Raw genomic sequence first — 11,084 nt, 5'->3', positions numbered from 1 at the left:
GAGAGAGAGAGAGAATGTGTTAGTGGTTGAGCAGCCAGGGGGAAAAGGGGACAACTTGCAGACATGATGGAGAGCAGCCTTCTATGAATGTATCTAAAAAACACACAAAAAAGCTCATGGCCTGTAGCAAACAAATTTTTTTTTGCAAATTCACAAATCAATGTTGTCTTAACTTCGCAATTGCCCAAGGCCATTATTTGTCAATTTCAAGACAATCATAGGAGCTGCCACCTGAAAAATAATGTTGATTGAGTGAGAAGTCTAGTTTGTGACACACAAAATCAGTCTCCACTCTCTCTGTCTTCTCACTAGTTCACTGAAGACCTGGAAGAGCCACTTTTCATTTAAAAAATCCCCTTAACTGTCCCCTCGTGGAAACGTGGAACATAAAACGTGGCCTGGATGTCTTGTCAGGAGAAGTTGGTTCTAATCTCACCCAGTCACTAAATCCCCCCTAAATGTGGGATTTGGACAAGCCTCCCAACCTTTCTTGGTCCTCGATTTCCTCATCTGTTAAAATTGTATAGATTTGTAGTAGTTTTTAATTTGTGCTTCAAAGGTGTTCCATAGATGTTTGATTTGATCTTTTTCAAAATATATTTTTAATTTCTTTTAAGAATTATAACAAAAAAAAACCCCACTCAAATACGTTGTTTATCAAATTTTAACATACTGAAACCCTCAATGTGTTAGTTTTAGCCCACTTCAAAGTTGATTCTGCCATCTCTTTTTAACTTAAAAATAAGGAGATTGTCAGTGTGAACTACTGAAAAAAAAAATCTGTTACACATTTGCCATAACTTATCTCTGTGAATGGGAATTTCTCAATAATATGCAATTAAACAAAATTTAAAAACAAACTGGATAAGTATTATATAAGAATAGGTTTAGTGTTCTCATTGATTGTTAATTAAAGGGTTGCAATTTATACTAAAATTGAACAAATTAAATATCATAATCCAGTGTGTATCCTGTAATAAGTGCTCAATCGCTGTCAGCAAGTTCTCCATTGGATGTATTTGGTTCCCTGTAAGATTTTGTTTTTCAAAAAAGGTGTTTTGCAACATTACCTCTGAGAACACTTCAGACATGAAATTCTATATCAATTACATTTTTACATGTAAAACAAAATATATTTGTGTCTCCCCAAAACATAATAGCATATACTAATGACCATTAGTGGTTTTAATAGAAGGTAGGGGATTAAAATAATTAATTAAAATGAGTAAATAACAACCATTATAAAAGAAGGGTAAGCAGTATCCTAATTAATGAATTTGCTAATTATCACCCCCTCACACACACACACCCACACCCACCCCACACCCTGTTTGGCTGCTGTTTGGTTGTCACCTGAACCACATTCTTGCATATTTGGGAAGAGGAAATTTACTTGGAGGTCACAAGGCTAGCCTACGCACCAGAGCACACCAGAGCTCAAGAATTCCACCCAGGGGATTTTAGGGAATAGGTTTGGGGCCATTGCTCAATTGATCATTTTAAATTAAATTACTAAATACTGACTCCAGATTTGGTTTAGATCAAGTTCGCTGGAATATGCATTTTGCCTTCCGTCCTTTATCTTATTTTATAAAACAACCACCCAACATATTTAGCGAAGAAAAGCTTCAAGAAATTGCCTAAACCCAAGTTGTCAGAATTATCAGGAAGTTGTTTTCAAGAGCAGCTTTGTCCTATAAATATAAATACAGCGAAGCATTAAGTAGAATTCCTTTTTTTGGGGGGGGCAATTGGGGGGATGGGAACAGCGCTGGGGAATTGGGGGAAGGGGAACAGATAAGTTGCTGTCATTTTGTTCTTCAGTCGAGTTGTGGAGGACGTTGCTTCACTGGCCCAAGTTGGCACCATCATTGCGCTCTTCCCGGGCGAGGCAGATCAGTCGATGGCTTCTGGACGGCCGCTCACTGTGGCTGCTGGCCGCTCACGCTGGCCGCTGGCTACACATAGTAGCCCATGGCAACCCACTGCCACAGGGGCTGCAGCCTATGCCGTCGCCGGTGACTCACGGCAGCCCAGCTCCAGGTTGAGCTGTTGTTCAGCATCTTAGCTGTAGAGGGCAGTGTCACTGGCCCTCATATGTGGGATCCAAACCGGGGCCCTCTGGCGTCCCAAGCCAGCTCTTAACCATTGCGCCACTCAGCCGGCCTGATTTTTGAGTTTTAAGAGAGTTCTTTGAGTATTTTGGATAACAGTCCTTTTTCAGGTATGCCTTTTGCAAATATTTTCTCCCTATCTGTGGTTACACATGCAAACCTCATTCTCTTGAAGCATCGGGATTTTAAAAGCTTTGGTTCTAATAGGCCTCTGAGTTTGAGAATCAATGGGTTAAAATATCAAGGGCACCTGAAGGAGATAAGGATAAGGATGGGTTAGGCCATGAGGGAAAAGCCCAGCCACTGACAGGAGGCACAGGCTCTCCAAAGCATGTCCGCAGGCCGCTGTCATCAAGTGCCCCCTTTCCTCCTCAACAGCACCGCTTGAACTGGGTCCTTCCAGACATCTTGTGCCATGGGACAGAGACAGCCTCCCATCTCTGAAGCTTTCTGCCCACTTTGCTGTGGTGACCATGAGATTGACAGTAAGTGGGTGACTCACAGGTCTTTCTAATTTTAATCAATGCAAGTCATGTTTGTTTTTTTTTAAACTTTCAAAAGACTTATAAAGAAAAGCTTCCATCCCCGACCCCAAACTTCTAAGTATTTCTTTCTTTTTCTTTTTTTTTTTTTTTTAAGCTGAGCCATCCTGCCACCTGTTGGCAGTGGCAACTCAGCTTGGGCCAGGACTTGAACTGCTATTGCTCAGAGCTCGCACTTTTGAATGAGCTCTTAACCAACTGAGCCAGTCGGCCAGCCCTAAGTATTTCTTTCTTTAGTTTTGTTGGTTAGTTGCATTATCTCTACATAATATTCTTCACCTGCTTTTTTAGTGTTTTGCTGTTGCTTGTTTTTGTTGTCGTTAAGAATGAGAGAGAGAAATCATTTAAATAGAAAGAACAAATCTGCTTGCCTGCCCATTAAATAATGTGATACCATGTCATGTATTGTTTTTTGTTTTCTTTTTTCATGACTACTTAATACTTCCCTCCCTAGAATGTAAGCATTGTGGTCAGCGTCTTCATTTGATTTTGATAATAATTATCACTTTTTAAAGAGCTTATAGTTACTGTCCTTAACATCAAGTGCCTATATTCATCCTTTAATGTCCTTTCTCTTTCCATCAACTTTCAGCAGTAGCTCTCAACTCAGTATGAGGATATGTTTCTTTTCCTTCTTTTTTCCCATCCACCTCCCCAATGGTTTTTCTACTGAATCTTTTCTTCTACATGTCAAAGTAGATGACATTTACTCTTTGTGACATATTTATCTATAGATAGATTCTAATAGTTGACAACTAACTAGCAAATAGCATTTACTTGATGAATTTGTAAGACAAAACAGAAAAACACCCCCGTCTTCACGAACTCTCATCCCGCCCCTCTTCTCCATTGCAACTCTCAGCAATGCCCCTTCACAACTTGGAGTTTAAGAAGAGGTTGAAGGGTTTAAAAACTGAGGGGTAAACAAAGAGGATGGGGAGGGTAGGGAGGTAGGAACTGCCTGCTTTTATATGCTAGGAGTTGGGGTAGTGGGGAAGGGCTCCCAGTGGTTACACGTGCAAACCTTCCCATAATTCCACAGCTTCAGGCCCCTCCCACCCGCTTGTTGACCTCATCCTGGGGCCTCTCAGGTGTCAGTGAAGCCATGAGCATCTTCAGCTGCTCTCCACCTGCCCCCCACCCTCACCGTGCATTCTGGGCTGAGACTTCCAAATTCTCAAACTTTCAGAATGTGTTGAAGTCCCCTGTCTTCCAGTTGTATCCCATCCTGTTCTCTTCATTGTTAAGGGTTTATATTGACTTAAAGCCCCACCCCCCACTATCATTTTAATGCCATCTAAGTGGAAGGGGAGATGGACTGCTTGGTCCACACCTTAGTACAGCGTCTAAGGTGCCTTCCCCTCTCCCGGCAGCTGCCTCCCAGTAGGACTTGCGTTCAAGAAGATTGCGGGTTTCTGCATTGCAGAGGAGACCTTGCTTCATCTGGGTAGGGGGGAGAAGTGGGAAGGGAAGAGCAGAATATGATAGCGTAAAATAATGTCCACGTTTGGTTGCCCTGGTAACAGCCTCCCTGTGTAAATAACACCTGGGGAGGTTGACGGAGCTGAGGAGATCTGTTGGCAGGGGGCTGATGGGAGAAGGGAAGGTAATCACCAGATTGGAACCACTCAGTGGCTAGGATCAGCTAGATGGCTGGGAACAAAGTCACACCTGTCATTGGTATCCGGAGGGCCCCAAACCTGTTCAGTCATGCAAGCAAAAGACTTGGGAGTTATTTGAGCAGGAAGAACAGATAGCAAGCAGTGCTTTGTGGGGTGGGGCGCTGCTTTAGTTACATTATCCTTCCCCTTCGTGCTCAGAGGGACTCCTTGACCCACTCTTCTCGTTCTCTCAGTATCCCAGGAAATAACCTCTAGAATGTCAATTTACAATTCCCTCAAATAGCCAAGGTGATGCCTAACCTCTTCCAACAAGGACACAGGTTTTCATTCTATGGTTAGAGACAAAGCTTAAATGCAGATCCCCTGGGAGAGGGAACCCGGCGTGTTAGTCACACAGAAGTATAGACAGCTGGGCTCAAATCCTTATATAGGCACCAGCCAGGAAGAGCCGGGTGTTTGAGAAGGCAGTAGATAGGACTCTGCAGAGAAAGAAAAGGAACAGAAAGTGACCTTGGACCCATCCAGATAGATGTTGCTTCTCCAATGTCTACGATTGGCTGTTCCTCCTATCCTCCCACCCACTCTCACCTCACCCCCTATTCCAAACTCCCAAGTGGCTGTTCTGAGGGGATGCTACTATTCAGGGTTGCAGTGGAGAATAAGAGATGGTTTGAGGGTTCTCAGGGAGAACCATCTGGAAAGGGAAGATGGGGCAGCAGGAGACAAGGGTGCTGAATGGGGGTGCCTGGGAAAGTGGGAGAGAGAGAGATGATGATGAAAGGTGGGATATGACAAAACAAAAAAAAACAAAAAAAAGAGCTGGAAGCTGAGGGAGTTTTCTGCAGAACATTTAAAGCTATGGGATTAAAGATTCGGGATGAAGGCCAATGTGCTGTCCAAAATGGCCCTAGAACTTGGCAGAGCACCATGAGCTTTCCAAGTTGGCGGATGATTTTGCTGTGCTGGGTTGCAGGAGGGATGGGCCTGTGAGAACCCACCCAGTATCCTGCTACTATGTGATTATTAAACACTATAGCCATTTGATACTAGCAGCGGGAGCCAGTTATCTTTCTTGAGGTTTTCTACAACGAGCGCATTAATCTGATTGCTACCCCTGGTCACGAAAGGAAATGGAGGCAAGAGAAAGGCAGTCCCTTGTCAAGGGGTACATGGCAAGCGACTGGCAATTGAGTGGTGCCACTTAGCACACCGACTCATCCTGATTCCTGGGGCAGCTCTTAGGGTGAAGTGTCCTGGGACATTGAATTCACTCTGGCAGCCTAATGGTAAGGGCCATGGGGCCTGGAGGCAGCCTGCTGGGGTGTGAAGCCCCACCCCGCCACTTCCCACCTGGGTGTGCTTGGGAAGGTTCCTTCACCAACAGGTGCATCAGTTTCCCCATTTGTAACATGGAGGCAATACTGCTATGTTCCTAGGAATATCATTGTGAAGTTAAAAAGTACGTTGTTACCTGTTGTTATTATTCAGTGTGAGAAGGTGAAGAACATCTAGGTGGTAATTATTTCAGCAGTCTTTTGTGTGACATTTTTATTTTTCATACTGCCTTCATGCCTATTGTTTTTGACTGTCACAAAAACCCTGTGGGATGACTATGGAAAGCGTTAATATTCTGGTGAACAGATGTAGGCACTGAGGCTCAAGGTCATATAATCTATTAGTGGCAAAGGTCAGACTTGAACCCAGAGTGTTTTCATAAGCCAAAGGTTCTCCACTCCACGGCACCTTAGAATCACCGTCTCCTGGAGACCCCAGCGGAAGCCCAGGTGGTCCCTGAAGCCTCACTCCATGAAGGCTGCCTCCTCCCAGCAGTCTCCAGCAAATTACAGGAGGCTCCTCATAAAAAAATTCATGGGAGCACTACAAGGGTCATTTACCCTTGGCTATTTTCTAGTGATTGGGGTCGCTTTGTTCTGCTCTGCACCTGTGTGTGTCCTTGATACCTGGGAGCACACCTGGCCAGTCAGAGTTGAAGGGTCCCACCAGGAGCATGGAGTGGAGTAGGGTGGGCTCAGCTCAGACCACCCGAGCATAGACAAGGCAGAACCTTGGCCTGTGGGTTTGTGCAAGAACTGTCAGAGGACCTGCAGCGGGCCGCCCTCCGCAGGCTGCCCGGCATCTTCAGACCAGGCAGCACTTGGGAGGCGGCCCTCCTGCAGGGAACGATAGGTGCTCCCAACCCCTCCAGCCTCATTTTCCTATGTGACACCTATCACCCAGCAGGTCCATCCCACTCACCATCTTTGTTCTTCCATCATCAGACTTCTCAAGGCTCTCATGGTTCTGGTCCCCCACCCAGAGTGCTCCCCTTCTCCCCACCCCACCTCCTGGCTAGCCTCTACTCACTGTTCATGCCTTAACTTAAATGTCGCTTCTTCAAGGGAATCTGCCGCTTTTCCCCAAAGTAATTGTCTCCTTGTCACCCCCGCTTGTAGCATCCTGTACTTTGCCATCAAAAGCTTATCATTATTGTCATCATACATAGGCACAGTTTGTGTCATTGTTTGGGTCATGTCTGCCCCTTCACCCCTGACTGTAAGTTGCATGGGGCCAGGGGTTGTGTCTGCTTTATTTGTCCCCAAGTCCCCATGGCCTGGCACCTTAACAACGCCTAGTAAATATTACATGAAAGCATTAAATATTAAATAATATGCAAGTGCTTTGGACAGTGGAAAGTTGCTTTGCAAATGTGTTTTCATTTTAATTTTATTGCTATCCATGGGGCTACCAAATAATAAAAGAACTGTCTACGGCAGCTGAGGCTTTCGGAAGAATTAGCAACACGGGTCATACACAGAAGTCTCAGCTATCCGATATCTTACAGTTCCTGAAAGAAGGAAGTCGACGAGTGAACCTGAGGCGGTGGCTTGTATGCAGTCTAGGTACACAACCCGGATTAAGCATTCTGAGATTTTCAGTGTGATGATCTGAAAACCAGGAGAAAGGAACAAAAGAATGAACCCCTGAGGACATGGCATGCAGTCACTCTCTGGGTTTATTTTTGCTTAGGCTGGTCTGTTTTAACCATGTTGACGATACCCTGCCTTCAGTGTGTGCTTAAGAAAGCATATAGTTACCAGGATTCTACCAGAAAAATCCCATCTCTGATCCCAGTTTCTTTCAGTTCTGCTGGATTCTCTCCAACACTCCTACTAAATCAATTGTTTCCACACCTCCTCTCAGCCCCCACCTGACCTCACCATCACCCACACCTTTGCCACAATTCCTGGCCGCTGTCCCACTGCAGTCTGTAAGCCCAGCCTGGTCTTCAGTGCTCACCCATGCAGCCGTCCCCTTGTGTCATTGCACCTGAACTTTCTGTTCTTGTCCTGGAGAGCTGACCATGCTTCCACCGGCAGGCCACCCCTCCAGGGGAACGCATCTTTAGAATCACTTCCCCAAGCACTTCTCCCATATATTTTCCACTAGCTCCATTCCCACCCCTGTCTCTTTATATGTGCCTCAGCTTTTTATTGAGCACCTGCTGTATGCCAGAAACTGTACAAGGCTGAGGATATAGGATGAACCAGCCGCTGTGCTTTTACTCTTGGGTTTCCCGGTTGAGTGGGAAGGACCCCTAGAGAGGTACCGTTCCATGAGATTACTGCCCCAGGTGTAGGCATTGTGCTCCGTGAGCTTGGAGAAGAGTTCGCTCTGAAGATGGCAGGGTGACATGTGGGCACAGCATGAGTAGGGTTGCTCCAGGAGCACAAAGAGAACAGCATCACTAGCAGACGGGTTGTGTGTGCTGGGAACGGGGTGAATCAGGGGCGATCACTTCGACCAGGGAGGCTGCGGTCCGGGTAGTGGTTGGACACGAGGCAGGAAGACAAATGCGGGTCTGATGTGGAGGCTGTGAGGAGCTTGGGCTTTAATTTCTGGCCCCAGACCCCCAGTTCTGGTTGATCAGAACTCTTGCAGGAGGGAACCCTTGGCTCAATCCTAATGAGACCCCCATTGTCTTTCTGAGGTCAGGCCTCTTAAGTTCTTGGGATCCTCATTTGCAACTTAGGTGGGTGCAACAGATACAGAACGAAAAACAATTTATGTTGCTACTGGAAAAAAGAAAAGGGTTTTGTCATTGGCACTATAAAGCCTTACTCTAAAAGCAACCTTCTTTTTACCAAGAAGGCTCTCACTGGAAGGGTCTGTCCCCTCCCACCACCCTCAGTGAGCAGTAATCTCTCAGTTGACTCTCTAAGTGAGAGATGACCCATGCAGGAGAAGGCAGCTCCTTCCATCCACCCCTCTTACTATCCAGCTTTTATCTCACCCCCTCCTCCCACATGTTCTAGAGGGCAGCTTTAGCCATGATGCATAGCCAGCCAGCAGCCTTACCTGCTGCTATGAGCCCCAATGTGCCCTGGCCTCACGGCATTAATAGATACTGAGGACACTATCTATCAAGTAGCCTTCTTCCCACAGGGTGGCTTGGAGGCTGGGCTGCATATAAACCTGGAAGAGGCTGAGACCTTTCCCAGGCAGTCCTCTGCCCAGACCTGTGGACATCCTTCTCGTTCCGGGCACATGAGGACTCTAGGACGTAACAAGGGGATAGAGACTGGTTAGGGCTGGTTTTTCAGAACTCATTAAACCCTGAGATTCGATTCCTTTATCTGGAGTGTGTAGCGAAAGGGAGAGGCAAAGGAATGCTTTACTGCGTCACCGTCCAGCCCAAGCACTCTCACTGCCTCGGCTGGCGTGCTGGCCCGGATCCGGGTTTTCAGCTAACTACGCTGTGCAGGTACAATCCAGTTCCTGGCCCAGGACTCCCTGTACCTCAGAGAACTGTGGAATTCTTGGCTGCCGGCACGATTACATTTGTCAAGCTAATGCACTGTATTGTGTTGGCCATGCTGCTGCGGCTGCTGTTGTCAAGGTTCCGGCATTTTCTGCAATGAGGACTTTATCGGTGTGTGTGGCTAAGGTTTCTGGGCATTGAGGATGGTCTGTGTGTGCCAAGTGCTAACAACAGCCAGACAACTCAAGAAGAAAGCAGGCAGTCACCTGGGAATGAAGGTGGGGTCCCTCTTTCTTCCCATTCCTCTCCCTTTCTCTCTCCTCATTCTTCCTCCCTGATCCCCTTCTTTCTCTCTCTCCCTAGTTCCTCCTCTCTAACCCTGCTCTCCCAACTTGGGCCCAGACCTTGTCTTGTGTCATGAGAATTCCGAGTGTTTGGTTTCTCTGTGATGCAGAGGCATAAGAGTGTCCACATCCCTGTGCTTCATTTACTGTCTTGGTTATACCCCAATAGCCAGAGGTGTCTCTTGCTCCTGGCCTTACGGGGTCCAGCTCTCCTTAGACCAAATGAAATTGGAGCTTTTCTTAGGCAGCAAACACTGGCTAAGAGGCGGGGCACTGCACTAAGTACCAGCCCTGCACATCCTCAGTCAGGACAGGGACCCATTCACACTCCCCTCCACCCGCCACCCCCAGAGGCAGCCTGGCTCCCAGCTCTGCTCTCAGTGAAGGGACAGGATTCTAGCTGGGAAGGCTGGCAGCTGCTGCCACATGGTCCATGTGTGACTTTAATTTTTTTTCCTGATATAGAATAATTAGTTCTTCGAGGCGGAAGAGCTGCTCTTTTGCAGCTAGCCGGTCTTTTCCATGCACAGCTCTCTGCCAGCTGGGCCAGGATCCCCTTGCTCATTGGATGGAGGGAGACTGGGTGAGCCACAAGGTCATCCCAAGGCCCAAGAAATGCCTGGAATGGCCCGTTCCAAAAAGACAGCAGCCTGGGCACCCTACAAAGCCTGGTCCCTGACTCTCTGAGTGACCTCGGAAGAGTCATTTCACTTTTTTTGGCCTCAGTTTCCTCACCTGGCAGTGGAGGGTGTGTCGCTTCCTACTACAGTTAATATGAACTGACCTGGCACTGATTTGAACCTGAAGGCCAGGGTAGTCATTTTTCTCCGAGTGGAACAGAACCAGCTAAGAATGCACCTGCCAGCTGGCAGGAAACCCAGCTTCACCATGTAGGGAGAGTCTGGTTCTTTGTGTCATCTACCTGAGAACCCCAGGGTTGGGGAAGGACAGGCTCATCAGTCCATTGCCCACCTCCCTGGTTCCTCTTCCTCTGTTGCTTTGTTTCCCAACCTTCCTCCCCTCCTCTCACAGGCAGTGGGGCCATCTGTCTTCTCCAGGGAGCTCGTAATCTAAAGGCTGATCACTTCCTCCCTCCCTCTTCCGTGTCCAGTAGGGTTTGATGCCTCCCACAGGGCCCTGACCATCAAGACGTAAGAGGCTTGTTTGTGTGTGGAATCCCTCACAGGTTTGCCTGGGATTCATTATTTCTGAGAGCCACCACCTGGATCTCTCCTGCTAGAGCGAGGAGGAAGGGGAAAAAGCAAGCACCCAACAGCACATATTGCCTCTCCAATGGGCCATGTTCTTACGATGTGATCTCCGTAGCGTGCGGTTCTGACGCTCAGGGTCTAAAAACCTTTCAGTGAAGAAGGCACAAGGAGAGCAGAAGAGAGAGGGCTTTGGACACATGGCGGCAGAGTTCAGTAAGTTAGAACAGAGCGATGGCCTCGTCATCATGGACTTGGTCGGTGTCTTACTCAATCTGGGCTGCTGTAAAAAAGTACCATCAGGGCCGGCCGAGTGGCTCAGCTGGTTAAGAGCTTGCTTGGGAGCACCAGCTCTGATCAGCAGGGCTGCAGTTCAGATCCCATATGAGGGCCAGTGACGCTGCGCCCTCTACAGCTAAGATGATGAACAACAGCTCGACCTGGAGCTGGGCTGCTGTGAGTCGCCGGCGACGGCGTAGGCTGCATGCAGCGGGG

General features: G+C 47.4%; 1 protein-coding gene across 10 annotated transcripts in view; it reads left to right on the top strand.

Annotated features, from left to right (window-relative positions):
- Window positions 1-11,084, top strand: part of MAPK4 (mitogen-activated protein kinase 4) — a 143,544-nt gene that overhangs the window by 72,040 nt on the left and 60,420 nt on the right. For 6 of the 10 annotated variants that reach the window (XM_019627582.1, XM_019627585.1, XM_019627581.1 and 3 more), the window contains exon 2: window positions 2,493-2,599. The exons of the other annotated variants lie outside the window; for them this stretch is intronic. The gene's annotated coding sequence lies outside the window, so the exon portion shown is untranslated. The remainder of the gene's footprint in view (window positions 1-2,492; window positions 2,600-11,084) is intronic. 10 annotated transcript variants of the gene reach the window in all.

This window comes from Hipposideros armiger, unplaced genomic scaffold, assembly GCF_001890085.2.
Source record: "Hipposideros armiger isolate ML-2016 unplaced genomic scaffold, ASM189008v1 scaffold_736, whole genome shotgun sequence".
Lineage (NCBI taxonomy): Eukaryota > Metazoa > Chordata > Mammalia > Chiroptera > Hipposideridae > Hipposideros > Hipposideros armiger.
This window is presented reverse-complemented; position numbering and strand designations above follow the sequence as displayed.